Here is a 25,971-nt window from a genome sequence, read left to right on the forward strand (position 1 = left end):
TCCATTCTAGAAAATTTCGCAAACAACATCGATCCTGGTCAGTGACCAAAGCAGAGCTTGTGTGAAAAAAACAGAGTAGTGTATTTAAAGAATCCTGCATAACAATAGCCAAGAAGTGGTGCAAAAGTTACTCACTTCTGACATTTCTTGATTTTTAGATCACTTGACCTGTGCAGGTCTAATTTTTTTTTCTACATGTAAGTTATTTTTGTGTGTGATAGGTGCTTATATTCTTGATTGATGCATAACTCATAAAATTTTCCATGCTGGTATCTGTATTTATACACAGTGATAGCTGTTGCTATGGTTATGTGGTGTCCTGAGAGTGCTTAGTTTTTCTTTCCCTATTTATGTTTCAAACAGGGTTTGGTCAGGTAAAGTAAATATCTTGCCTTAATTTAGGTTTTATGTTTGCTGTACAACTCGTTAAAAAAAAAAAGAAAGAAACATTAAACATTTCACAGTAGAAACACAAAATATTTTACATTACCAGGCAAGTCGACTTTGGCATTTTTCCTTTCAGTCAGTTTGTTTTTCTAATATAAAACTAATATGACATAATGTATAATCTAATTTGGAAATTACAATTTACTTGGAAGGATTATGCTGCCAGCCAATACCAACAAAGAAAGAAATTATTTGAGAATGTTTCTTTCCTTCTTAACGTGGTCGATAATTTATTTTTCCTTCAGAAGATTACTTTTTTTCTTTACAACATTTCCTGCTGGTGTGATTTGCATTAGGATTAAATAATATGTTCCATGCTTAACTTATGCACTGAAGAAAGTGAAGTTTTCCTCAAATTTTTTTTAAAAAAGGTGCAAATTACTATCTTATTATGGACTTTGCTTACTTCGCAGTGACGCGTGTTGATCATTTTCAGATGGTTTGACAGTAATTACTTTATTTGTACTGACAGTATTTACACGAAGGGGCAATTTGAAATGGATAGATCTGTGTCTTTTATGAATCAAGGCCACTAAGATGGCTTAGAACAGGAGAAGCTGAAAAATGGGTAATCCAACCATGGTAATTCTGACTAACACCAAATTATCATGTTGACTCTTGTTAACCGCATAAATTTAAGCATTCATCCAACGCGTTGCATTACAGGGCTGTGGCATTTATTCAGCAGGTTCCTTTTCACAGCAGCATGCCAGGAAGCATGTTAGTTGTGCTAAATGTTCCCGCATTTCACGCAGATGCTGTGAAGGGAGCGGAGTGGAACAGGTTTGTTAGCCTTGAGCATGTAAAGGAACATTTGGAAGAAGGGGGTGCCCAGTCACTGGAACAAGTTTGTGTCCAGCACAGCAACTAAAACTGCAGCCTCTAGTTTAAGTGGAGAAAATTAAACACAGAGGACCTATTTTATGAAGCATTTACAGTCCTGAGCAAAATGTGGCATGGGCTAAATAAGAGTGACCTTAAAAAAAAAAAGAAATCTGTATCCACTTCTGATTTCTCCAGTCAGACTATAAGTGGGATCCAACTGTAATGTTATTAGGGGTGATTTAAAGGCAAGTCTGCTACTGTATTTCAGTGGTGCTGGAGTTGGATTTGGAAAATCTAGGTTCAGTTATGGCTCTCCTACAGACTTCTTATTGCAGCCTCTGGCAAGTCACTTATCCTTTGCATTCCTCAGTTTCTCATCTGTAAAAGCAGGAGTCATTTCATTTTCACTCTTCTTTCTCTCTTGCCTATTCAGTCTTGAGTTTCTTTAGGGGGCAGTTTCTTAGAGGGTGTTTCTTGCTGTTTTTTACAAGTGTCCAGCACAATGAGACCTTAGTCTCAGTTAGGATCACTGCTGTAATATAGATAATATTATTGTTGACAGCTGTTGTTGTATCTGTGTAATGTAGTAGCATAAAGCAATAAAGCTTCCTCCCCTCCTGGTGTTTAAAACTTAGGGAACAGTTTTGTTGACTCTTCTTGTTGTTTGTTCTTTAATAAAGTTAGCTCAAAGCTGCTTTCTGCAAGGCTGATTGAGTAGTCCTGGTAGTAAACCAGGACTTTGAATGAAATCAGGGTGCTGCCATCCTGCTGTAAAGATCTACCATGTGTTGCACTTCCTTATCTTGAAACCCTGAAGATACGCCGATATCATAGTAGGTCATCCACAGAGTAGGTAATTAGGATCATCATTTTAAGTTCATTTGAGTTTTTAAAATGTTTTTTTCCTGCTTTAAGTAACTCTGTTCTTACAAAGTTGAAAATTAATCTGTCTGAATTTTTAATTTGTTTTCCTTATGAAGTATACAGTCTGTCAGTTTGTTCTCATTTCCAGTGACCTTTTAGACTTGGTAGAAAAACTGGCACAGAGCTGGAGGTCTTAGAAAGACTAACTGCTTACCAGAGTTTTGGAAATCTGAAGCTGACTGTAGCAAAGAGTCTCTTATTTTCCCTGGAAGAGCTTTGGCTTGACCTCAGCCTGAGTATTAGACACCAGAGAATCTGAACATGAGCCAGCAGTGGCCCAGGTGGCCAAGAAGGCCAATGGCATTTTGGCTTGGATCAGAAATGGCGTGACCAGCAGGTCCAGGGAGGTTATTCTCCCTCTGTACTCGGCACTGGTGAGACCGCTCCTCGAATCCTGTGTTCAGTTCTGGGCCCCTCACCACAAGAAGGATGTTGAGGCTCTGGAACGAGTCCAGAGAAGAGCAACCAAGCTGGTGAGGGGGCTGGAGAACAGGCCTTATGAGGAACGGCTGAGAGAGCTGGGGTTGTTTAGCCTGGAGAAGAGGAGGCTGAGGGGAGACCTCATTGCTCTCTACAACTACCTGAAAGGAGGTTGTGGAGAGGGGGGAGCTGGGCTCTTCTCCCAAGTGACAGGGGACAGGATGAGAGGGAATGGCCTCAAGGTGTGACAGGGGAGATTTAGGCTGAACATTAGGAAAAAACTTTTCATGGACAAGGTCATTGTGCACTGGAACAGCTGCCCAGGGAGGTGGTTGATTCACCTTCCCTGGAGGTGTTTAAGGGATGGGTGGATGAGGCCCTGAGGGACATGGTTTAGTGGCTGATGGGAATGGTTGAACTTGATGATCCAGTGGGTCTTTTCCAACCTGGTGATTCTATGATAAATGGTTCCTGGAACCCCAGATCATCTTGGAATAACTTGAATTCCAGCCACAGTAAGCGCACACACAAACTTTTTTTGGACGTAAATGGTATTGTCCTTCTACTGTGTCAAGTTGTTGTCAAAGTCCAAGAGCAGCCATCAGTTTACATGACAGCAGCAGACAGTGAAGTTCAGGCGCAGACTGTAAAGATTAGCCTGTCATTGCTGCTATTTCCAGCCTTAATTGCCAGACTTGAAGACAGAAACCAATGTGGAGATAAGGCAAGTGATCTCACTTTTATTGAGTGACTTTGGCCTTGAGAATTGTCCCCTCTATGGCGTCACCTTAAAGTTGATCTCTGAGAGATTCAGGAAGGTTTAATGAAGCTGTGCAATGTATTTGGGAAATGAGTATGGACGTGCTGAAACGCCCTCCATTATATCCCACCAAAAAAGATACATATCAGGTTCCTTGTGTGGCATTTGAGGACTATAAACATGTTGCCATGATTTGCTATGTTTCCTGAGGGTTTACAGAAAAAGCGGCTTTTTTAGAGGACTTCCATATTGAGATTGACAATTTGATGTAAACCACGGCCCAGCATCCAATGTTCTGTTTAATGCAATTCTGTGTTTGTCAGCTGTAACCAATTACACTTTTCATTGTTAAGTGACGCCAACATGGCTCCTTTCTACTAAGTTGTTGCTAATACCATTTTATTTGCCTTCCAAAGCTGAGCTCTGTCGGAAGCTGTGTAATATATATAAGCTGCTGCTCCTCTCCCTCTGTGCTGGCAAAGTGTAGGATATCAGCGCTGAATTCAGGATGTTAGGAGATCTTTCATGAGGCTTGGGGATCTTGGGGACAGCACTGGGACCTGAAGCTGAGTAGCAATGGGATAATCATCTGTAGATAAAAATGGCATCCGAGATGCTTCTGGAGAATTGTGCTGGTCTTCTGTGTACTAAGGCTGCTAATCCCAGTTTTTAATTGCAGTAGGAAACCTTAAACTGGAAACAAGTCAAAGCTTTTTTCTCATCTGCTTCTCCCTCCAAACCATACATAGAAATGCATGAAAACCTTAAGCCTTATGATTCCCAGTGTGGTCCTGCATGGTTTCATGTTGAAGTCTAGGGTTTGAAACAACCTTGGAGAGGCAGGGAGCTGTATGCCTGTGGAGAGAGTTTTCTAGCAGAGAGCAATCCTGTGTGATGGGTGTCATCTTTGCATCCAGAGCTGTTTTCTTGCTGCCTTTCCCCCCAAAAAAGCGCTCCTTCTACTATGGGGAAAGTTCCCTAGTTGGTTTGGTTCATTTTAAATGGCTTGTTGTTTGTGAAGCTGTCACTCAGGAAGTTGGTGGCTGGCTTTGTGTAGGTCCATGCCTGCCAGAGAAGTAGGTCATGGCAGCTGTATGTTTTGAACATATTAGCTCCCACCGCCCCTTGTTTGGATTTGAGCGGTTTCTCTGGATTTGGCAGGCGGATCTCCAGGCATGAGGGCAGCTGAGGTCTGGGAATGCCCCCATGGAGCATTTCAGGACTTTGATCTCGCAGCATAGAAGTGGCTACCTTGAGGGTCCATCTAATCCAGGATCATGTCTCTGACTCAGGCTGCGTGGACCCCACATCAAGTCCCTGAGGCTCAGAGGCTTTGCATGAAGCATCTGGAATTTCCTCACCTAGACAAAAGCTGGGAACGTCTCAGGTTTCTCCTCTTCATTTTGTTTTTCCAGTATCAACCGGCAGCCATGGTAGACTCTAGATTACATTGCAAGTGGGAGCTGTGGTTACTCAGGTTTTAGGAGGTCTTGTTACAGCCTCATTTGCTCATAGTCTGCTTCCAAATTTTATGTGGCAGTGGGTTTGGACATTAGGGCCCATGGGGTACAGACTGTAAAATGCTTTTTCATTTTGGCCTTCAGATCTACCCTGGCACTGAGTGTGGATTTCCCCAGGGTGGTTGGGTGGATGTCTGCAGAGAGCCTGGGTCTTTGGAACAAAACTTCTTCCAGTCTATTCAAGTGATCCTTGGGAGAACTAGGAAGAAACCAGTTCACCTTCACTCTGCAGGCAGGACTTTGTTCATCGTTAGAATAAGTGAAAGTAGTTCACTCCTTCATATCATAAATAAACCGTTAAATCCAAACTCGGAGGGAGGAAGCAAAACAGCACTTTACAAAAGTGGTGTTGTTTCCTCCGAGGTTGCCTATTGGCTGGCTTCAAACCCAGGATTTAGCTGCCTCTTGTTTAAAAACAAAGCTGACCATGCTGGGGTGCCATAAACCTTCAGAAAAGATGGAAAGACCTGTCATCGTATGAATGAGATTTGTAGTTCTGCTGTGTTTCCAGCAAATCTATGAAAAGTTTGGATGAATGACTGCACGACGATTGTTTTTTTCATTTTTATCACTTTCCCAGTAGAATGTTATTTTCTAGCAAAGTAAAGAAAACGGAATATATTTTCAGACTTTGGTTTTAAAAAGCTGGAAAAAACCACTCCGTGCTTCCATTTATTTTGGAAACCAAAACCTTAAAATGACTGGCTTCTAGAAACATGAACATAACTTTTTTGGCAGTATGGCATAAAATGAGAAAAAATATTTAAATGAAGAGCAATATTTTTTTCATTCAGGTGCCCATCTCCCCTTTTCTGATTTTATCCATATTTTTCACCAAGAAAGAAGAAATATTCCTTAACTGAGTCCCTGACCTATGTGTCCATGGTGAGGAGGATCCTTCTTTCTGAGCCATGCATTGGTGGCTGTGAAATGATCTTTCAAAGATTTGGTGCTTTCACCTGGGAAAGCATGAACCCTAGAAACATGAGCAGCAAATGCATTGAGGATGCCAGGGGGGTCAGCCTGGCTAAGTGGGGTTTCATCCTCACCTCTAGGCACTTTGGCTTGGTATCTTTTTTGCATAGTATGGTTCTCCAGGGAGTCTCAAGTGAAAGAAATCCATTTAGGAGAACGCCATACCCTTGTGCCTTTTGCTGCCCAAATTTCATAGAATCACCAGGTTGGAAAAGACGCATCGGATCATCATTTCCTTGTAAGGAGGTGTCTAAGACAGACCTGATCTCCAACCAGAGCCCTAATAAGAGTGTATGGCCCCAAACCGGCCCCAAAACAGCCCCACAGACTGAGGGAGATGTGACTGGGTGAAATCTCCACCCCATGGAGACATGTCCAATCCTTTATGGTGTTGTGGTTGGAGATTTGCCTAATGTGCTGAGGGCACACGCTCCTCCTCTTCTTTCCATGCTGCTATGTGCTGGTGGCCAGCTGGGCTCTGTTGTTCCCCTCAGGCAGCTGTCGCAGGATTTCCAAGTGCTACTAGGAAAAAAAGGAAGAAAATAAGCATGGAGTTTTACCAAGTGTGACTTGCAACAGACCATTAGCTGAAAGCTGATTTTCTGGATAATGGATATTGCTTTAAAGATTACTGCTGGAAGCTGATGCTTGCCCATTAGACCCATCAAGATTACATTTTATGATGATAATGCTTTGTTCCTCTGAAAGCACCCTTCACCTCACTTCTCCTTGAGCTTTGCAAGTGTTAATTTAATCTTTGAACAATCCTGTGAAGTAGATTTTTTTTTTTTTAAGCAGGAGATTGACCCAAACTGAGACATACTGAAGTATGGACACTAGTTTTCAAGACCTCCAAGAAAGCTTCTGGCAGACCTGATAGCTGACATACCCCTTTTTTCCACCTTCAGCTCTTAACAGCGCTATGACTACCTTTGAAGGTGTCACTTGTAGTAGGAAGGTGATTGAGTGTCACCCATAAATGCAACCTGTGTTTCTCTCCTGCCGTGTTTTCCACTCCTCTTCTTCCCCTTCCCTTCTGCTTCTTTATTCCTCTCTCAGAAAGGAAAATAAAGAAAACAATGCATAGGTAGCAGTTTATCCCACTGGGCAGGGAAAGGTTGCTTTCTGCAGCTCAGCTGCGCAGCAGAGGGGATGAGGAGCTTGGCTCATTACTGAGGAAACTCAGGTGAGAAAAACTTTCTGTTGGGAAAGCAAGTGAAGCTGTGGCTTGTGTTGCCTTGGAGTTTCCAGTCAGGGCTCTGAAAGCTGACCAGGCAAATATCTGTCAAGTGTTGTTTGCCTGCTTTTAAAGGGCAGACAATCTTGTAAAATCCTGTGGTTTCGTGATGCTATTTGCACACGCACAGACGTTGTCAGGCACAAACGCGTGGGGGGAAGTGAAGGTATGTAGAGTGTAAAATGTTGCCTCTCTTCTGCCAGCAGGGGATGCATTTTAATGCTGCTACATTCTGTTTCAAGCAAAGGGGGGAAGAAAAAGCATCACGTTTCTAGGAGAACTTTGCTTATTTAATGTGCTGCAAAACAAGTGTTATACAGAAGTGATTTAAATGGTCAGGGAGAAACATCATCAATAAAGAACAACTTTCATTCTGAATCTTAGTTTGGGTTGAACTTCTGGTTCCTGGGAAGCAGTTCTGCTCTTGTAAGGGATGGTAGGAATTCATAGAATCATAGAATAACCAGGTTGGAAGAGACCCACCGGATCATTGAGTCCAACCGTTCCTATCAAAACTAAACCATGCCCCTTAGCACCTCGTCCACCCGTGCCTTGAACACCTCCAGGGAAGGTGACTCAACCACCTCCCTGGGCAGCCTGTTCCAGTGACCCTTTCTGTGAAGAATTTTTTCCTAATGTTCAGTCTGAACCTCCCCTGGTGGAGCTTGAGGCCATTCCCTCTCGTCCTGTCCCCTGTCACTTGGGAGAAGAGCCCAGCACCCTCCTCTCTACAACCTCCTTTCAGGCAGTTGTAGAGAGCAATGAGGTCTCCCCTCAGCCTCCTCTTCTCCAGGCTAAACAACCCCAGCTCTCTCAGCCGCTCCTCATAAGACCTGCTCTCCAGCCCCCTCACCAGCTTGGTTGCTCTTCTCTGGACTCGCTCCAGAGCCTCAACATCCTTCTTGTGGTGAGGGGCCCAGAACTGAACACAGGATTCGAGGAGTGGTCTCACCAGTGCCGAGTACAGAGGGAGAATAACCTCCCTGGACCTGCTGGTCATGCTGTTTCTGATATCATGGTTCCAATTCATGGACCTCCAGCTTGCTAGGTGTGTACCCAGAGCTACAGCAGCTTGGTGTGTCTTTTGCTGGCTCCACATGGCTCACCTCTGTGTGTCACACTGCTGTTAGCTGAAATGCTAATGCAGAAAGCAACCTTTCCCTGAGTTGGTGAAGGATTCTTCCTCTGAAGAGCCAGGAGCAGCCTGCGAGAAACCTTGAGGCACAGGGATATTGGTAGAATTTAGGCTGTATCAATCCAGGTCTTTTACTCTTTTTACTCAGGAAAAAACAGGAAAGAAAATGACTGATTGCACCTACAACTCCTCAGTGACTCGTAAGGGGAAATGGAAACCTACACTTTCAGCAACAGCTTCACCCTGCTCCTTCCCTGCCCTGGGAGAGCACTTGGCTCGGGGAGTAAAGGGGTAACATTGTTCTCTGAGCAATTTCCAACACCTTTGGGGCCTGGGCTGGGATGCTTGTACCCTTGGCACGTTACAGAGTACACGTCTACTTGATGCAAATAGAAACGTCCCAGGCTTTCCATCAGTAATTTGAGCTGAGGGCCTGGAAAAATCCACTGCAAATGCCTGGATGTGACCATAATGCAAAGACTCAGGTGACCAGATTGGCTGTGGCAATCCAGCCATCAGCATCTTGTCCTTGCTATCCCAATTGGTCCAGGATTTTCTTCTGTTTTCCTTCTCAAAGCAGCCTTGGAAAGGGCTGTGCTGTAGAGCTGTCCTTGTGCATCTTTGGCAACTGCTGTTTGGGTTTGAATTCTGCCTTAGTTTTGCAGAGCCTTGTAGTGAATGAGTAAATGTTCAGCAGTGCAGTTTGTGGGACTAATGAAGTAATGTGACACTTTGTCCTAACTCTCTGCTGTTAAACTTTGTACAGCAGGAGGCAGAGAGTGTGTGTGTGCGTAATATGCTTTTATGAGCATAAATAATAGATGTGCAGAAGTGTCTGCTACACTTTTGTTGTATTTTGGTGATCTAAACAGTTTGAATTGGCATTGGTTTTTGTTTTCCTTGTTGTCTGTTCTGTCTTCTAGTAGTGACAATATTCTTGGGAAAGGGTTTTCCATTTCCGTGGTGTCTTTTATTACCCACATTGCACATGGAAGCAAAATAGGACTAACCAGAGGATAGCTTAAGTCAGGCAATTGGGAAAAAACTCCGCTTATTTGTTGAGAGTTGCTTCTGTGCCTGCAAAGATGAAGCATTGTTGGAGACCATCTGAAAATAATACCTGTTAATGAAGCACAGAAATGCATGGCAAAGTGTATGCTTTTCTGCAGCACCTGTGATCTATAGAGTGCATAGAAAAATCTTTGTTAGCCTCTTAAAACAAACTCCTTATTTGAGAGAAGCTCTTCTTTGTTTTTAGAAAGTGAGATAAATGCTTTTCTTGTTCAGACACATGGTAGAAATGATTCTTAGCAATCTTTTTTCCTTTTTTTTTTTTTTTCTAAAAATAAGCTGTGACTCTCAAATCATCTGCCCTCAATTTACTCCTGTGTGACCCTAAGACCCTGATCTGTCAGATCTGTCCACATCTGTGCCCACCACTGAAGAATGTGGCAGATTCAACACAACATATGGCTGGAGCTGTGCATATGATATTCATGGGAAATGGAAGAAGCATCACCATTTCCTTCGTACCAAACACCTCCTTGAGCTATTTGTACCCCACACTCACAGAGATTCCAGGGTTTCGCTGTGCCATGAATTATGTTCAGCAGCAATTGAAGTTTCAGTGCAACTGTTTGCAGATGCTTTTCTAGGGATTTCTTTAAGACATACTTTAGTTACTCAGTTTTTCTAGCAAATAAATGAGCTTAGAAAACAAGGCATGTTTTCAAGCCGTGACACCATACTGAGGATGTGGCAAGACCCTTCTACTTAGGGAATTCATTTTGCATGCTATGAGGTTTAACTTATTTCCCTTTAAATCCCCACTTTCTCTTCTCTACTTCTCTGGATGAGGGGTGGGAAATCCTAGACACTTACGCTTCTTCAAGGCTGTAGTTCAGGCCAAGATTGAAAAGCAACTTAGTGTTGTGAGTTTCAAGCTCAGGGGTACCTGACCCTTGACACCAGCTGTGATTTTCCGAGTGTGGCATCACAGAAATGTCGACAGGCTTTAAAACTTGTAGGGGCTTCTGAGCTCCCCAGAGCTGACTCCTTTTGGGTATCTGAGCATACTTTCAGCTGTGACAGCATTTCTTAGGCTAGCAGGGTTTTGGGTGAGCTCCGAGGCAGGTCAGCGCACATCTTCACTCCCTGAGCCCAGGTAATTGCCTGTGGGGTTTTAGCCTTGTTTCAGATGCAAGCCAGACCACAGCTTCTGCCTCAGTAAAAAGAGCTAAGAATTGAGGGCAAGTCATTTTGGCTCATGCTCATCTCATTTGAAGGACCCTCCCCCCCCCCCCCCCCCTCCCCTGTTTATTGTCACTTGACACGTGGTGGTCTGTTAAAATGTGGGAATTCAAATGTGTTTCTAAACTTGGGGTGCAAGGGAAGCTTTTTAACCATTTCCCAGGAAGAATTGTCGTAGTATAGTGTAACTGTATCCACACTAAGGGTTGTCATGAGTAGAAAGAGTATTGGTTAAATAAAACCTGTATCTCTAATGGAAACAGGTTCAGTGCTAGAAACATTGTGTAGCCTAAACTCTACAAAGAAAGGGTCAGGAGTCTGCAACTCTGTAATCCCAGGATAGTGAATTGTTTTGTACTTTGCTTAGGTAAGTTTAGTGTGATTCATGGTTCTCATTTATTCTCCCTGTGGGGAAAAAAACCCCACCTTGTATAGTTACAAGTACCTTAAAATAGAAAAGCATGACTTAACAATTTTTTTCAGCTTTTATTTTTTATTTTTTTTTTAGTAAGTGACAACAAAGGTAGTGTTGCCAGGAGAAATGGAATGAGACAGTGTCAAACCATTTTTCATTTCTGCAGGCTGCCTCTTACCCAGGAAGAATGCAAATTGCTGCTTAATTGTTGACAAAACAAATGGGCTTGTGGATTTTAGGTGGGAGGTAGTCTGTGAATGTAACTCTTATGGTCTCTCTTGGAATATAAAGAGGTTATGGTGACCCTGTTGTCCTTCGAAACACACTGGTGTGCTCGCGGAGTTTCCATGTGCACAATTTTAATTTGCATCTAGGTCTGAAGGTTCAGTATAGCCAATACTGACCCCAAGCAGAGAAATCTGGGTGTCAGTTCCTGACCAGAGCATCTCTACCCAGGAGCGAGGGCTGATAGGTGTGATTACATGGAGTTCCTGAGGCTCGCCCTCTCACAGGAGGGCTCTGGACCGATGTTTTAAGGAAGGCTCAAATGTGCGTCTCTGCTTCCCTGTTCCCCAGATGAGATGGGCCTCCAGGCACAGGCTTACCATGCCCCAGTCCTCGCCCGCTTTGTTTGTACACTGCTTTCCAAGCGGAGATAATGGGACTGATCCGAAGCCAGCTCCGAGGCAATCGCAAGCCTTTCCTTTGTCTTCAGTGGGATTTGGATCAGGCCCAAAGCTCATAAGCAGTTTTCCACCAAGAGTTCCCGGCACTTATGTCAGTCACTGGCAAAAAGGGAAGGGATAATTTCAGCGTCGGCTGCTTCAGATGCCAGGCACATTCTGTGTGTGTGTGTGTCACAGGGGTATATATACTCACAGAGTCTGTCCTGGTTCTTCCTAAACTACATGACAGCTTGCAAAGGGCAGGCTGCTACCAGCCTGCTTCTAGGACCAACCTCTAAAGATTTCTCCCTGAAAACAGCTGGGAGGTTCTCCACGGTGCCTAAGAAAGCCTGTTTTGGGAGCAGCTGCCTGAGTGTGGGGAAGGAGCTAGGGTGGCTGCCTGGTTGGGCTACGGTGAGGACTTCAGCAGCGAACCAGAATGCAGGGCAGTGGGAAGGTAAGCCCAGACTAGACACTTCTCCTCCCACAGGGATCCCTGCACTTCTCCAAACCTATTTGCTTTCTCTGCAGGACACTAGATCTGTTTTCGATCTCGGGGCAGGTGGTCTGTGGGGGGCAACCGTGCTCACCCACATCAGTAGGAGTCTCTCGACAACCTCTGGAAGCCTTTGGACGGCTTCCCGGGTGTGTTTTAGGACTGGGTGTTCATTTAACACCAGCCTTAGCCATCCCCAACTGTGTGCATGGGGAAGAGCCACGGGGGGGATGAGGAGGGAGAGAGGAAGGTGTTTTTCTTAGGAAAAAGCCAAGCAGAAATAGACACCCCTTGTCATTTTTTTTGGCAGGCGAGGGGAGTTTTGGGAGGGCTAGAGGTCAGAGGAGCTAGTTCTTTGCCTGGGTCTTTGTTTTTTTGTCAACCCAATTGTTTTAATCCCCCCTTTCCTGGGGAGAGAGGGGAGCCCTCCTGCCCCCTCACTGCGCTGGGAATGGGGCAGGAGCTCTGCTGTCACCTGCAGAGCCATTTTCTGAGCAAGGTGCGGGCAGCTGGGATTTCCTGATACAAAATGCAGCAGGAAAGCTGGGGTCCCCAGGCCAAGGAATTAATGACACTGTTAGGGGGGAATTTGAGTTTCCACATCAGTAAGAAAAGGAACTGGATACCCGAGGCAATAGACCAAAGTCAAGCTATAAAGTAATTACGTTTCTCCCTGCGTTTCATGTGTTTGTTTAATTTTAGTGTTTAAAGGGAAAGGTTTCCTGAGAGCACTGTGCCAGCAACTCTAAAAAATAATTGTGTGTCTTTCTTTAATATATATTCTGGCAGGAATGTCCTGCCTATGTTTTCAGCAGAGGCTTTTGCTTTATCATTAGTCTTTAGAATATGGTTTTAAGCCTGACTTGAGGTTGGTAGGGTGGCAAAACTGCAATTTCTGGGATGCCACCTCTGTCTCTTGCCCTTCACCTGCAGGGACCTGGGGCAGTTTGGTAGCCTGTGCTGTGCTGATGCCAGTTCCTCCATACAGCAGGCAAGAGGAGTTCACAGAGCCGTCTTTTGGCATTGCTGCTTGCCTGGCTAGATTGAAGTGTGAAAAACTGCAAACCTTTAAACTGAAACTTGTGAAGATGCTGGGCCAGCACTTTGCTCTCTGCTCTGACCCCGTTTCTGGGTTCAACCAGGGCTGCACCTGCCTCTGGCTTGGGGTGCTGGGGGACGATCCCTCCTGCAGATACACCTTGTGCTTGAAAGGTGGGTGTTGGATGTGAAGTGAGGGGACCCTTGATTCCACACACAGCAGAAGCTACTTTCAGCATCTTCACTGCTGATAGTAAGAGAAGGGAAAATGGAGAGCTGGTGCTTGCTGGCTTTGCTTGCAGGCACTTTGCAGGTTCATGAGAGCCTGGCCTGGAAGCTACACCTTAAAACTGCTTAGTTCCTCTCTTACACTATTTGCCATCCCAGATAAGCCACGCATTGCCCATGCTCTAGGTCCATGCAGCAATGTGAACCCATTATGCGCCTTGAAGGGAGAATGAACTTCTCCCTAAGTTTTGCATGGCTTGTGTGTTCCTTTCTATGAATCTATTTTTCTTTTTTCCAGTGCTCTGTAAGGAGCTGTGGCACCAGCAGAGCTACCCACTGTAGGACCTTGTCTTGCCAAAGTGACACTGTTGTGAGGACACTTTGCAGTGACACCCCTTTCTCCCTTACCTGACTGGAGCAGACCTGTCTGTGGCTCTGTGTGCTGGTTCTGGTTGACTTTTCTGCTAAATACTTTATAAACCCTGTCACTCTGTCTTTTAGCAAAGGTCCTCTTGACTGCCTTTTCATGGGGTTTTGATAACTGCAGTGTGATGCTAGGTTTGGGGACATCAGGTGAACCACACCAAATTGCCATTTGGCACCTGTGAAAGAAGAATCAGCCCCTGGCAGAAGGAAGGAAATATGTGCTGGGAGCTGTGTTCAGCTGGGGACAGGGCAGGTCATCTCTCACCCTGTCATAATTAGAACCCCGTTGTCTGCATAACTTGCAAGGTGAGCAATTCCTACTCTTACACGCAGAACCATGGATAAATCCCAACACATTGTCGATATGCTGACACGCTGCATGTGCTAACACATCTTCAGTGAATTGGGTAGCACAGAGAAGAGGAGAGGTCAATAAATGGGGAAAATAAAAGGAATATGGTAGAAAGCGCTCATACTTTGGTGCAGGCGTCACTCGTGGTGTTCTTTTTTAGATTAAAGGTGTCCTTTATTTGGTGTACCAGCTAGCAAAACAGGAGAAAAAGTATGCAGGGTTATAATGAAATGGAACCATTGCAAAAGCACATACCTGGGTGAAGTGACACCAAAAAATGGCACAGTTGTTATCACGCTCACTGCTAGTGTTTGCAAATAAAGTTAATTATATGAGTTACTGTGCAGAACCCTGTGCAGATATAGGTCCAGCCCACGCCTTATTTACAGTAGTCTAAAATCTTTGTGCCTTGGGGGGAGCAAGCATTTTTATTTCATGGTCAATCCAGTATGGGTGGAAAGGCTTATCCAACACCTCTGAAGACTGAAATCCTGTACTCACAGAGCTGCATGGTGAATTGGGGATATTTGGGGGGTATAAGGAAGCCATGTAATCCACACAATTGAAATAATATGATAATATTTAGAGCCAATCACTTCTCGCAGCTAAATTAAATTCATGCACCAACAGCTCTGTGGGATCTTTGTACAGGTGGGAGATGCATAAAAGTGCCTGTTGAAAGGGAGAAGTGCTCAGCTAAGACAGAGATGCTGTGTAATGCTACACTGGCTGTCACACCTGCTTTTGCATAGAAGTGCAGATCATCTGAAAATGTTATTGAGATAATTGGGGTGGACTGTACCAGAATATATCATTAAAGGTCTGTCTTCCTACTTCTGGAGTAGCTGAAGATACCGTTGCTGGGCAGATCTGGAAACAAAGAGCACCCTGCAAGATTTCCGCAGTCTTTGACACAGGCACCTGATATTAATTCATGCAGGCTTGTCCTGAAATATCTGTAGAACTGAAACTAGGTATGTTAAGCAATTATAGTATATCGCTTTGGGGATTACTGTAAAATTGTAATATCATGCAGGTTTTGGCTGTTAAAGCTTATCCTTCAAGAATTTGGTATTCAGTAATATGCTAGGGTTTTTTTATAAAGATACTCTCTCCATTCTCTTGGAAAGTCCAGGTTGCAGTTGTTTTTGTGTGATAATCCTATAGAACTTGGCTTCACCATTTTCCCTAGTTTGATAAGCGTAGAGGAAAACAGTTTTCTGAAGCTATTGAAAGGATGGAATAACATTTTAATGCCTGTCATGTTTTAAGAAGAGATGCTGTTCCCTAAAATCATATTTTCAGTCACGGCTGATACAAACAAATACAAAGCAGGTGTCTCATGTAGCAACAAGCCTGCCTTCTTTAAAAGATTTTTGCAATATGATAAAATGCATGTATTTTCCATGACAGAAAAAGTGCAGAACTAGGAAAAAAATTTGCTGCAATAATCCCTTAGCAGCATTGTGACAGTGAAATTGTATAGTTACCTATTATTGGTATGGCACATCCCCAAAGAATCCTCCTCTTTATTAATAAAGCCTTTCTCTTTTTTATCTTCCCCTTCCCTTGGGTCAATTATCACTGCCTGGAATTTAAGATGATTCCTGATCTCTTGTCTAGACAGTGGGTTTTAATTTTCTGACGTGAAAATTTTCTGGCCCTTCTGCATGATATTTTGCCTGCAGTCACGAGCTTTGCTGTACTTGTAGGGGATGTGCATTGAGTTTGTAGCTGAATTGTCGGAGACTGTATCTGTGCTCTGTGTTACTGCAGGGGATATGGGGCATCCAGCCTACAGCTATTTTGAGTGAAATACATCCTCCAACCAGAGCAGCTGAGGGGTGGACATTTCAGGGAATTAGTGGCTGTTCTTCCTTTACAGGCAGCATAGTTCTTGCAGGTGATGGCATATGTGAGCTGTGATTCCCAAGAACCAAGGGTTGATCACCCCAAATCCCAGCTGTGATTTGGAGCTCTGCTGTGGATAGCACCTGTAGAGAGAAGGAAGACTGCCGTGATGGAGATATCCATGTAGCCAGGACCTAGTTGCCAGTCTTTGCACCCCCAGGAATAGGGCAAATGTATCACGAAGACTTCCCTGAAGCATCTTCCAGCAATTGCTTGTGAAGCAATTTGTGCTTGGGTCTCTGTATTTAATAGTCAGAGACAAAGCCATCCTCTCTGAATATGTCCTATCCAGTCTTGAACCCATTTATACTCCTTGCCTCTACCACATGCTTAGGAGTGAGTAACGCCAGTTTACAAAGTGTTGGTGATGCCCATGATTCTACTTGGAGTTTCTCTAGGCTGGGTTTTATTCTCTAAAAGCTGCAGCCTCTGTGGTGTGCAATCCAATGGGAAAGGACATGTTTAAAACCAGAAAAGTAGGATTTCTGCTGCTTAACCTTGCAAAGAACAGGGCTAAAAATTTCCTAGATATAGTATGGTTAAAATCACTTAACTGTTTATGTCACACTGATTTTGTGGGGGACTGATTTCCAGCCAGAGGGTTTCTGGATAACAGTCGTGTCAGAGTTTTGAGAGCAGACTTTGATTTGCTACTGCAGTTCACCACATCTCATGTGTATCATCATTATACTCAAAATCATGCCATTTTCTAGTCCAGTTATCTCTGTCCTCTCATTGCATCTTGTGGCTATATCTTTTTAGCCCAGTGGCTGTTTCAGTGGGTGGTTGGGGTAGCAGTGAGAAGCTTTGCTGCTTGGTGTCCTGGTCTGGTGGAGAGTTTTGGGTCCTCCTGAAATGATAATATGCACAGTATTATGTTTGAGAACTTTTAAGTCTGAAAATCAGAAGCCTTGAAACATGAGAATTAGGACCATACCTGTGGCCTTTATCCGCTTCCTTTTGTGTATGTTTTATCTGTACTTTTATTATATATCATTGCTAGGCTATCCTGCCTTATTTTCCTGCCTGGTCCAAATTCCCTGATGTCGTAGCAAGTGTTCCCCCAGGCTCAGCCTCTCCCTAGGTGTTTGCTCCTGGCTCGTCCCTGGTCCTTCCTCTATTTCTTCTGCTTTACAGTTCCTTTTTGTGTGAATTGGACAGTGGGGGGAACATCTCTGAGATGACAGAGATGGCTTTCTGGCTCTCTATTCTAGTGTCTGGAGCCACAGCCACATCCAGCAGCCAAGACGGGAGTCATAGCAAGGAAAGTCCTAAGGAATCCCAAAAGCCCTCAAATGGTGCAAGATCAAGGCAGAAAGAATCTGTAGAGGTTTTTCTCCCAAAGGCTAATAAATCTTCAGTGGGATGTTTTCAAAGGCTTTTCACTTCACCAAATTTGGATGCAAAAGGCACATCCTTGTTCCCAGGGTGACACCAAATTTCCAGTCCCCTTTCCAGAGGATGGAGGCGTGAGAGAGTCTCCAAAAAAGAATTGTTAGAATTTTTTTTTACATCAGCTAAGCACTTTTCTCTAATCTTGTGTTGGAAAAATACCAGGCCTTCCCCTCTCTCACCCTCTTTATAATTTCCTAGAAAATTCTGCTGGAGGCAGACACCTGGCGAAGGAGAATTTCAATCCAAATAGTTTTAATGTGGTGAATATAACTGGGAACAGGGTCTCCTCATGGCACATGGTAGGATATCTCTACTGAGTGCTAACAGCCTTCTGGCATCCCAGTACTGTGCTGTGCCACATCTCCCACCAGCCTGAATTTAGGATGCTGTACTAGAAAATTAATTATTTGTTTCTTTGAGCAGAACAAATGGGAGATGTAAAACCACTTTGCAATATTCAAGGGACATCAGGCGTGAACGCAAATGGAAGGACCGTGGCAAGTTCTCCCTGCTTGTGTTTCAAGGTAACCCCAGCCAGTGTGTGCTGCCTTCTTGCAAATGCCATACAATATTTTTCTCTCTGCTGGAAGAAAAAGCTGCCCTAAGAAAAGCAGAATGAGGGCTGATGTTTTGAAAGGTGTCCAAGAGTAACAAAACTCAACTCTCCAGGGCTGAGTTTCGCCTCTTGTGTTTCTCAACCAGGGTGGTTGAATGTGTTACAGACCTATCAGAAAATTTGCTACAAATGCACAAATATTAATCTACAGCCATTTCCTTTGCTTTCTTAAACATGAATGAGGATTTTTGTCTCTTTCTCCCTCCATAAATTGTTCATGGTCAGAGGGGGCATGTTCCGTGTCAAAGTCTTGACCGCCAGGATCAAACAAAAAACCCTTGTGAACTCAAAAGTGGAGACAAATAAATGACTATTACTTTTTTTTTTTCCTTTTGCCTGGAGTTAAACCTTTTCTCTGTCAACAATATTGACTTTGTTCACTTGGAAGGAAACAGAGAGGGAGAGAGGGAGATTTCTCTAGATGCTGCGCAGAAAAAAACATTTTGGAAGGAGGAATGAAAAAAGACAGAGGTTACAGGAAATGGTAGACATTTTTTGTTGAATTAAACCATTAGGAGTGACCCAAAAACCAACGGGAAAGAAAGGAAACAACTGGATACATTTAGGTCACAAGAACCAGCCAAACGGGGAGCTGAAACCAATTATCATAAATGAATGTTTCTCTTTTATTCATGACCACCGTGTATGCTCCCATGATGCTCTTTGTTTTATTATAAAAACAGATGAAACTATTTCGTTTTGTTCTTATACTTATTAGCTAATGCAACTTTTGGGCAATTTATCAAACACTAACACATGTTGTGATTAATAAGCTCAGAGAATTAATCACAGCTAAAGCCCCTTATAAAACAGAGGATGTTGGGTCCTTCTTAAATATATGTTTGTGCAGGATTATGTAACTTAAGCGGTGACATCTAGTTATGATGCATATTCATGCGTTTTACATGCTGAAAGATCCTTGAAACCATATGTTCAGGCAAGCTGTAATTACAGTAACTTCCATTTCTACGGGACTTTGCCCTGTAGCATGGGCAGAGCAAGCCCTGCTTGTCCTAGATGTGGGTGCTAGGGAGTGGGAGAAGGTGCACAGAGCCTGCTGCCCCACCTGCAGTGGTGTAGAGAGGCAGCATTTGAGGTTTGGACTATCACTGCTAGGTTTCAAAGGGGAGATGTCACAGTTGCTGTGGACCAGGGAAAAACCACCTGGCTACTCCTTTTTCAGCTCCTTCTCAGGCATCTTGCTGCCCCCTTAAATCCAGGTGCCATCAACAGGGAGGAAAATGCCGTTGAATCTGGCCATAGCAACTCTCAGCATCTTCCTTGCTCCCACCAACTCAGCACGGCCTCTAATGAGCCATAACTGGCTCTTAAGTGCCCCTAACCACTTCACTGAGATTAGAATAAATTTCTAAATGGGGAGGAGGAAAGGCAGAGGCAACAAGCTTGTCTTGCAGCCTCACTGAGGCACAAGAGCAGCTGGCTGCATGTGGTGGGAGGCAGCTGAGGGGCTGGGGGTCCTCCACGGGGGCGGCGAGGTGAAGAGCTGGAACTTTAGGGTGGTCTGCTTGATAGGAAGACAACCGCAGTTTGACATAGAGGGGACCAGGGAGAATATTTTCCGCTGAATCAGTTTAATGTTGTGGAAGCAGATGTCGGGGGAGTTTGGGTGCCCTTTGCCATGGGCAGTTCTGTGTGTCTGGGGAGGGCAGGGGTGGGGGAAAGTGGTCACTTGGGTGCTGGCATAGGCTGCATTGCATATAAATATCTCCACGTGCAAGCTGAACAGGAGCATTGAAAAGATTTGCTCTGTCCTGGCTGAAGCACGTTGTTAAAAGTGCGATGTGAAATACTTGAGGACATTTGTGCTTTGTGAAAAATGTATGTATATATGTACTTTTGACTTTGCACCCCAGCTTCGTGTGAGACCAAATCTTAACATCCTTGAATACCACTGGGGATGGCAAATCTTTTGTTTGATTGTTATAAAAAGGAAGAAACGCATCTCCAATTCTAAAGTCCAAAGCAGTAATGTAGTTCACTGAGGCTCCCTCTTAGCAGCCTGTTCTGCTCAGCAAGCTACTTGTTGTGTTAACATCATGTTGACTTCAGCAGGAACAAAGTATGTGTTTAAGTACTTTTATTGACTAGGGAGGGACTTAAGCATGTGTTTAAATGCTTTCTAGAACCAAGGCATAAATGCTCGATTCTCAAAGCCCAGCAAAATAATGGGGTTGGTCTTCAGTCGAGCATAAATTCTAGGGCGTGCTATAGGAGCAGCCAAGTGAAATTCTATAGTATGTGTCAGACTAGATTTTCATGATGATCCTAAACACTCTGCATCTCTCCATAGACTTCAATGAGATTTAGATCTCACCCTTTAAAAAAAGGAAAAAGCAAAAAGAAAAGCAAAGCTATTATCCCTTCTGGTCAAAGCATCTGAATAAACTGCTGCTTGCTTATGAATAGCTGGGGAATGGAATTCATGCAAGTTTATGCAGCTAATTTGTCAACTGTTTAACAAAATATGCAAAAGGATGTTGCCAGGCCTGCATGCATGGAAATACTATGGCATTTAGAAAGAAAAAAGCATCCCTGGACAACACCTGCTGACATTTTCCACAAGAGCAAGATATTTTGCTATGCCTCTCATGTCAGCAGATTAACATTTTTTTCTCCCAACCTAATTCCAGTGAAGTGTATTTGTTTGTTTGTTTGTTTGTTTTTTTAAAATAGGTGCATGCCACCAAAATGTCTTTGGTGTGTGTTAACAACACATTGACCCTATGGGCTACATTTCTTCTCGGGAAGGTAGATTGCCTTCTTTGACTTCGAGTTTCTAACAGAGATTGCCAGAAAAAGAAAACAAAAAAGCAGGCCTTTAGTTTTCATCTTTCGGCAACCCTGATGTGGTTGCCGAGGCATTGCTTAGAAACACAAACATTACAGCACATATGGAAGTCTACTGCAGAGTGGAACCGAGTCCTAAAGCAACATGTTAAGTTGGAAAAATTTATGTTCATGCTGAAGCAGCAGTGTAGTAGTCGGTTTCAATGGAAGTAAGAGGAATGCATCAAAGATGGAAATGGCTTACTTCCTTGGATGCAAGTGCAGGAATTCAGACGTACAATCTGGGATGACTGCAAGAAGAGGAAGTTCTTATTATCAGTGAGAGCAAATTTGGTTTGTGGAGACTGTACTTTTCTGTGTGCATGTGCGTCTGTTTGTGTAGAAACTGCTTTATTTAATGTGCTTATTTATGCACACTCAAAATATCCATTTTTACTCTTGGTTGGATGTGTGTGAGGCAGTTTCAAGCTTGCCTAGGATGATGGAGATGCAATTCTTGCTCTGCCAAGACAAGCCATTTGACTTACTTCAGGGGACTTATTTGACTTGCTTGTTTAGTTTTCCTCCATAACGAGAAAAAAGAGACAAGTATGTCCAGACAGTGATTTATCTGTTTTTAGGATGGTCTGCAACGTCTCATGAAGGTGCTTTCTTAAACTGATTAACAAGCGAGCCTGGTAAACTCAATGAAAAAAGACATGTTACCTTAATGCAAATAAATCCACATTATGTGGATTCTTCCTTTGCACTCCAGTTCACAAAAAGCTCTAGGCATCTTGTTTACATGTTCAGTTCAATGTCTGAATATTTTCAGAAAGCCTGAAATAACCTTAGTTCCTCATAATTTATGTACCTCAGTTTCCCATCTGTGAACTTGAACCTCCTTGTCTGATGAGACCGATGTAAGGCTAAGTAGTGAAAAACATGGATTTTTCAGATATTGGGAAAATTCATGGTTTAAAAGTATCTCAGAGAGACAGAGTTTCTAACAGCATCTGAGGAAAAAAAGAATTTTTATTGCTGCTTGGATTGATATACCTGCTGCCTCAGCAACTGCTGATTAGTGGACTGAAGTACTTTTGCAGATATAATTGCCTTGAGAATTAGTATTTGCATTTCTTCACCTCCAGAGAGGTTGCCTATCTAAAGATACCCATGTCTGGGATCCCACGGGGACACGTCATCATTTGTGGGTTCACATTCCAACATCATGGTCGAACACAGGTTTGAGGATGGAAGATGGTGGGAAAAGGAAACTGTCCTGCCCCTCACCCATCCCTGGACCATCCATCACACCACTGTGATACCAGGGGCAGGAGAAAGTGCACAGCTCCATCTGCTCCGCAGCCCTATGGCACCTTGTCCCTGGCCTCAGCAGAGCTTGAAATGTGGGCTACCTAGGTGAGACTTGCCAGGTAGCCTGAGCCTGGGATAAGACCAAGATAGGGCAGTGGTGGGGAGCTGGCCGGGGCAAAGCCAGTGAGTATCTTGCGGGAGAGGGAGGTTTTGGGGACCTAGCATGCAAATTCTCTGAATCCCAGTTTTATCAGCTTGCCTGCTCAGGGAATAGCTTGCTTTTTAAGTTGCTTATTGTTTCAGGCCTTCAGCTAATCCTCTAAGAAGGTAATTTCTGTTGATTGTGGCTAATACCCCATCCTGCACTGGGAGTTAGAGCAGAATTGCTGCTTAGTCAGTGGCTGCTTTTCAGCCAAAGAAATGTGATTGATGGGTTCTCGATTATTATGATTTTTTTCTTTTCTTCTTCTTTTTTTTTTTTAATCCAGATGAATATTTAGATGTCATTTTTGATGCTCAATTCCTTGGGTTTGCCCAATTGAAAAAAGCCATCTATTTATTTGAAAAATATTTTTGGAAGCCTGTAGATAACCACGTCGCTCCCGTGGTTAAAATGTTTTATATAAGACTTGTTATTACCATAGATCAATGGGATATGTACAGAATATGTTACAATGGGGCCTGTGTTAAGGATTTGTCAAGATTTCCATTATAAACCACTATTTTCGAGGGTTTATAACTCAGTCATAAAAACTCATTCCAAGCTAAAACTTGGCAAACGAAATGTCAACCCAGGAGAGATTTTCTTTTACCAGATTTGCTTTAATGCTTTAAACTGATTTGTCTATTTTAAAATTATACGAGTGCCCTGTTTTATAGACTTTCTGTGTATACAGGGTGCGCGTGTGTATGTGTGCTAATATAACATGAATACCAGGGAAGAAACAATGTTAAAAGCACACTAGCACTGGAAAGCAGAACTCTAAAAACTTCAGAAGGTTAAAACGTAAGAGTTGGATTTTCAGTTTGTGGAATCTTAAAACATTAGGATGCCAACTTTGGGACAAGTCTTCAAATGGTGATTTTAGCTGGTTGGAGCTGATCTATGCCAGCTCAGCTTCTATCCCTTCATGACACCACCCAGGGCATGACATCTCCAGGGTTCTGAAAAGGCTGCTGTTGAAAATGGGTGCAAAGCTTGACGCTAATGTGAGAGGTGGCTACGAAGGGTCTAGGACCATCTCAGGGTGCCTCATGTGACAGGCAAGAGATGTTCAGCCGATCTCTCATCCCGTGATCCTGGTTCCCGACTGCTCTTGGTGGTCAAGGGAGAGAAGTAGGTGTGACAATTACATGCCACTGTTAGATGACTGAAGCACAGTTCTGTCTTTTCCCTATGGTTAAGGAATCAGGATGTGGCATCACTGTGTGGTAGGTGGCCTGAGCTTCTTGCCACTCTTGAACACAGATTTTATCACCGATATCTACATTTGTCCAAGGTACCATGGTAGGTGGTCTAAATATTCCTTCCCTGGCACACTGGCTTTGCTATGATAGGTGAAGTCTGGCTCATCCCATTCACAGCCTGAAGCTGAAGTACCTCCAATAGATGTTTTGGGCATGGTCTAAGGCCTTAAGCCTGCCTGTGATGGAGCTGATTTCTGTCTTTTGACCACAGAGGCAATCTCAGGTGATCATGCTCTCAGCTTGTGTGTCTCAGCTGGGTAACCAAAAGCTAAAGGAGATGAATCCAAGCCTTGGCTCTTTGCAGGACTGTATTTTAGACACAGAGAGCCAGACCGGCTTCTCTTTCTCTGGAGGCTAATGCACGAGTCTTGAGTCTGGCATCCTTCCCTGATGTACTGGCTCCCTTTCTCCTGAAATCCTGGGGTGTGAGCTCCTTCTGCTGATAAGACTAGGGTGTTTATCATCTCCAAGTGTAACTAGGCTGAGTTACATGCTCCTTTAGGAGCTCCCTCCTGGCTCTTGTGTGGAGCTTGGTGTAGAGTCTGCTTGCTTACAGGTTTCCTTAATTGAGGGCAGAAATATGTTCCCCTTTCTGCCATAAATCCAGCGTACACACAAACACACTTGTAAGATATTTAGAAAAGCTCTACTCTGTATGTTAAATGTGTGTGTGTATGGAGTAAAGAAAAGCAATAAAGAGCCTGCATTATACCACATGTGTGAGCAAAGGGCTGTGGTTAACTCCCTTCAGATAGATTTCAACCAGGGCCCCTTTGTAACAGCCCCCAGAAGACTACTGAAAAGTCAATATCCATAGCTTTAAATGGGTTCATTTAAAAAATAAATTGTATTAGGGCTTTTTCCCTTTCCCTCCTCTGAAAACCAAATACACAAGTGTCACAAATAAGGAAAGCTGCATCTCATTGTGGCTTAGGCTGGGTAGCCAGCTTCTCCTGGCGTGCTGGGGACATCAACACAAGAGCAAGTCTCCTGCAATTAAGGTGCTTGCAGAAAGATCACCGTGGGTGTCTGTCTGCCCAGTGGTCCCGCTGTCCTGGGAGAAACAAACAGTAATTTTGTGGTCAGTGCACTGGAAGAGGATGATGTTGAGTAGATTGGTGAATGTGTCATAAGTAAAGTCTTGACCTAAACAGAGGACCAACTCCTGTACCCTTTTTCCACCCTGCCCCTGCCTCACAGTCCCTTCAGTTAGGAGGGATGACAAGCTCTTGCCTTCTCTGCCTCTCACATCAATGAAGATGAAGGGATCCTCTGGGCAAGAGCCTTGGCTGCCTCTCCTGCTGTGCTGTTGTTGCATCCAGCTCTGGGTGCGCCTGTGCGATGCTGTGGTGCAGCTACTCACATTTCTGCAATGTGGCCAGCTCTGAGCTCACAGGAGATAAAAGGACATTAAGAAGAAATAGATGGAGAATAAAGTGAGTTGACAATTGGACTTCCATTTTCTAAAGTGCTTTTTGGATGAAAAAATGGCTTCTCGTTTTGTTTCTTTTTTTGGATGAAGTTTTCTCAAAGGATGGCAATATTTGCATTGGCACCTTTTCTAGATCAGACTCTAAAATACTTCAAATTTAGGATTATCAGTTTTTTTGACTTGTCAAAACAACAAAACAAACCAGAGTAGAAACAAGGAGTTTGACTTTCATCTTATGTGTTATGAAAAACAAACAAACAAAGTAAATATTTTCCTAAGTTTTTAATGGATAGTCAAATTCCCATTGTACTACTGTTGCTAATTAAGCAAGCTAAATGGAGGATGCTACACCCAGGGACATGCAGCCTTTTCTTGTAGCTGGTCACATTGTTTATGAGCATAAGCAATGTATCTTGAGTGTGTCTCCACGTTGTTTTATTCCTTGTTGATGCCTAAGAACTAAACTACTTGATCAGTGGAAGCTAGATCTCACTTTTCTGTTGAACTCTAAGTCAGAAATAAAATGGCTTTGCAGAGAGCAATAAAGTCACAGTGGAAAGAGCTGGGTCACCTTTTGGTGAATTTAAATGAGTTCATGAAAAAGGGAATAAAATTTTCACACATTCCTCTGCATTAAAGAGGGGTCAGAGACTAGCATCAAGGTGAGCCTAAACTCAAGAAAGACACAAAGGGAATTCCTGAGCTGCCGACAGAAATATCTCTCCAGTCTGCCAGGAGCCAAAATGCTACTGCTGGAAAAACAGCAGGCAGGGTAGAAATCTGGGTCCAATGAAGGACCAGCAAGGGAAGCTCTGGAGTGGGGTTGCGTAGGGGGAAAGATAAACAGCTTCCCCCCGATGGAGCGGTCAAGCTTATTATAGAGATGGGGCTGGTGGTGGGTGTGAAGAGGTTTAGCCAGATGGCAGGGGCCAG

The sequence above is a fragment of the Phaenicophaeus curvirostris genome, chromosome 8 (assembly GCF_032191515.1).
Source record: "Phaenicophaeus curvirostris isolate KB17595 chromosome 8, BPBGC_Pcur_1.0, whole genome shotgun sequence".
NCBI lineage: Eukaryota > Metazoa > Chordata > Aves > Cuculiformes > Cuculidae > Phaenicophaeus > Phaenicophaeus curvirostris.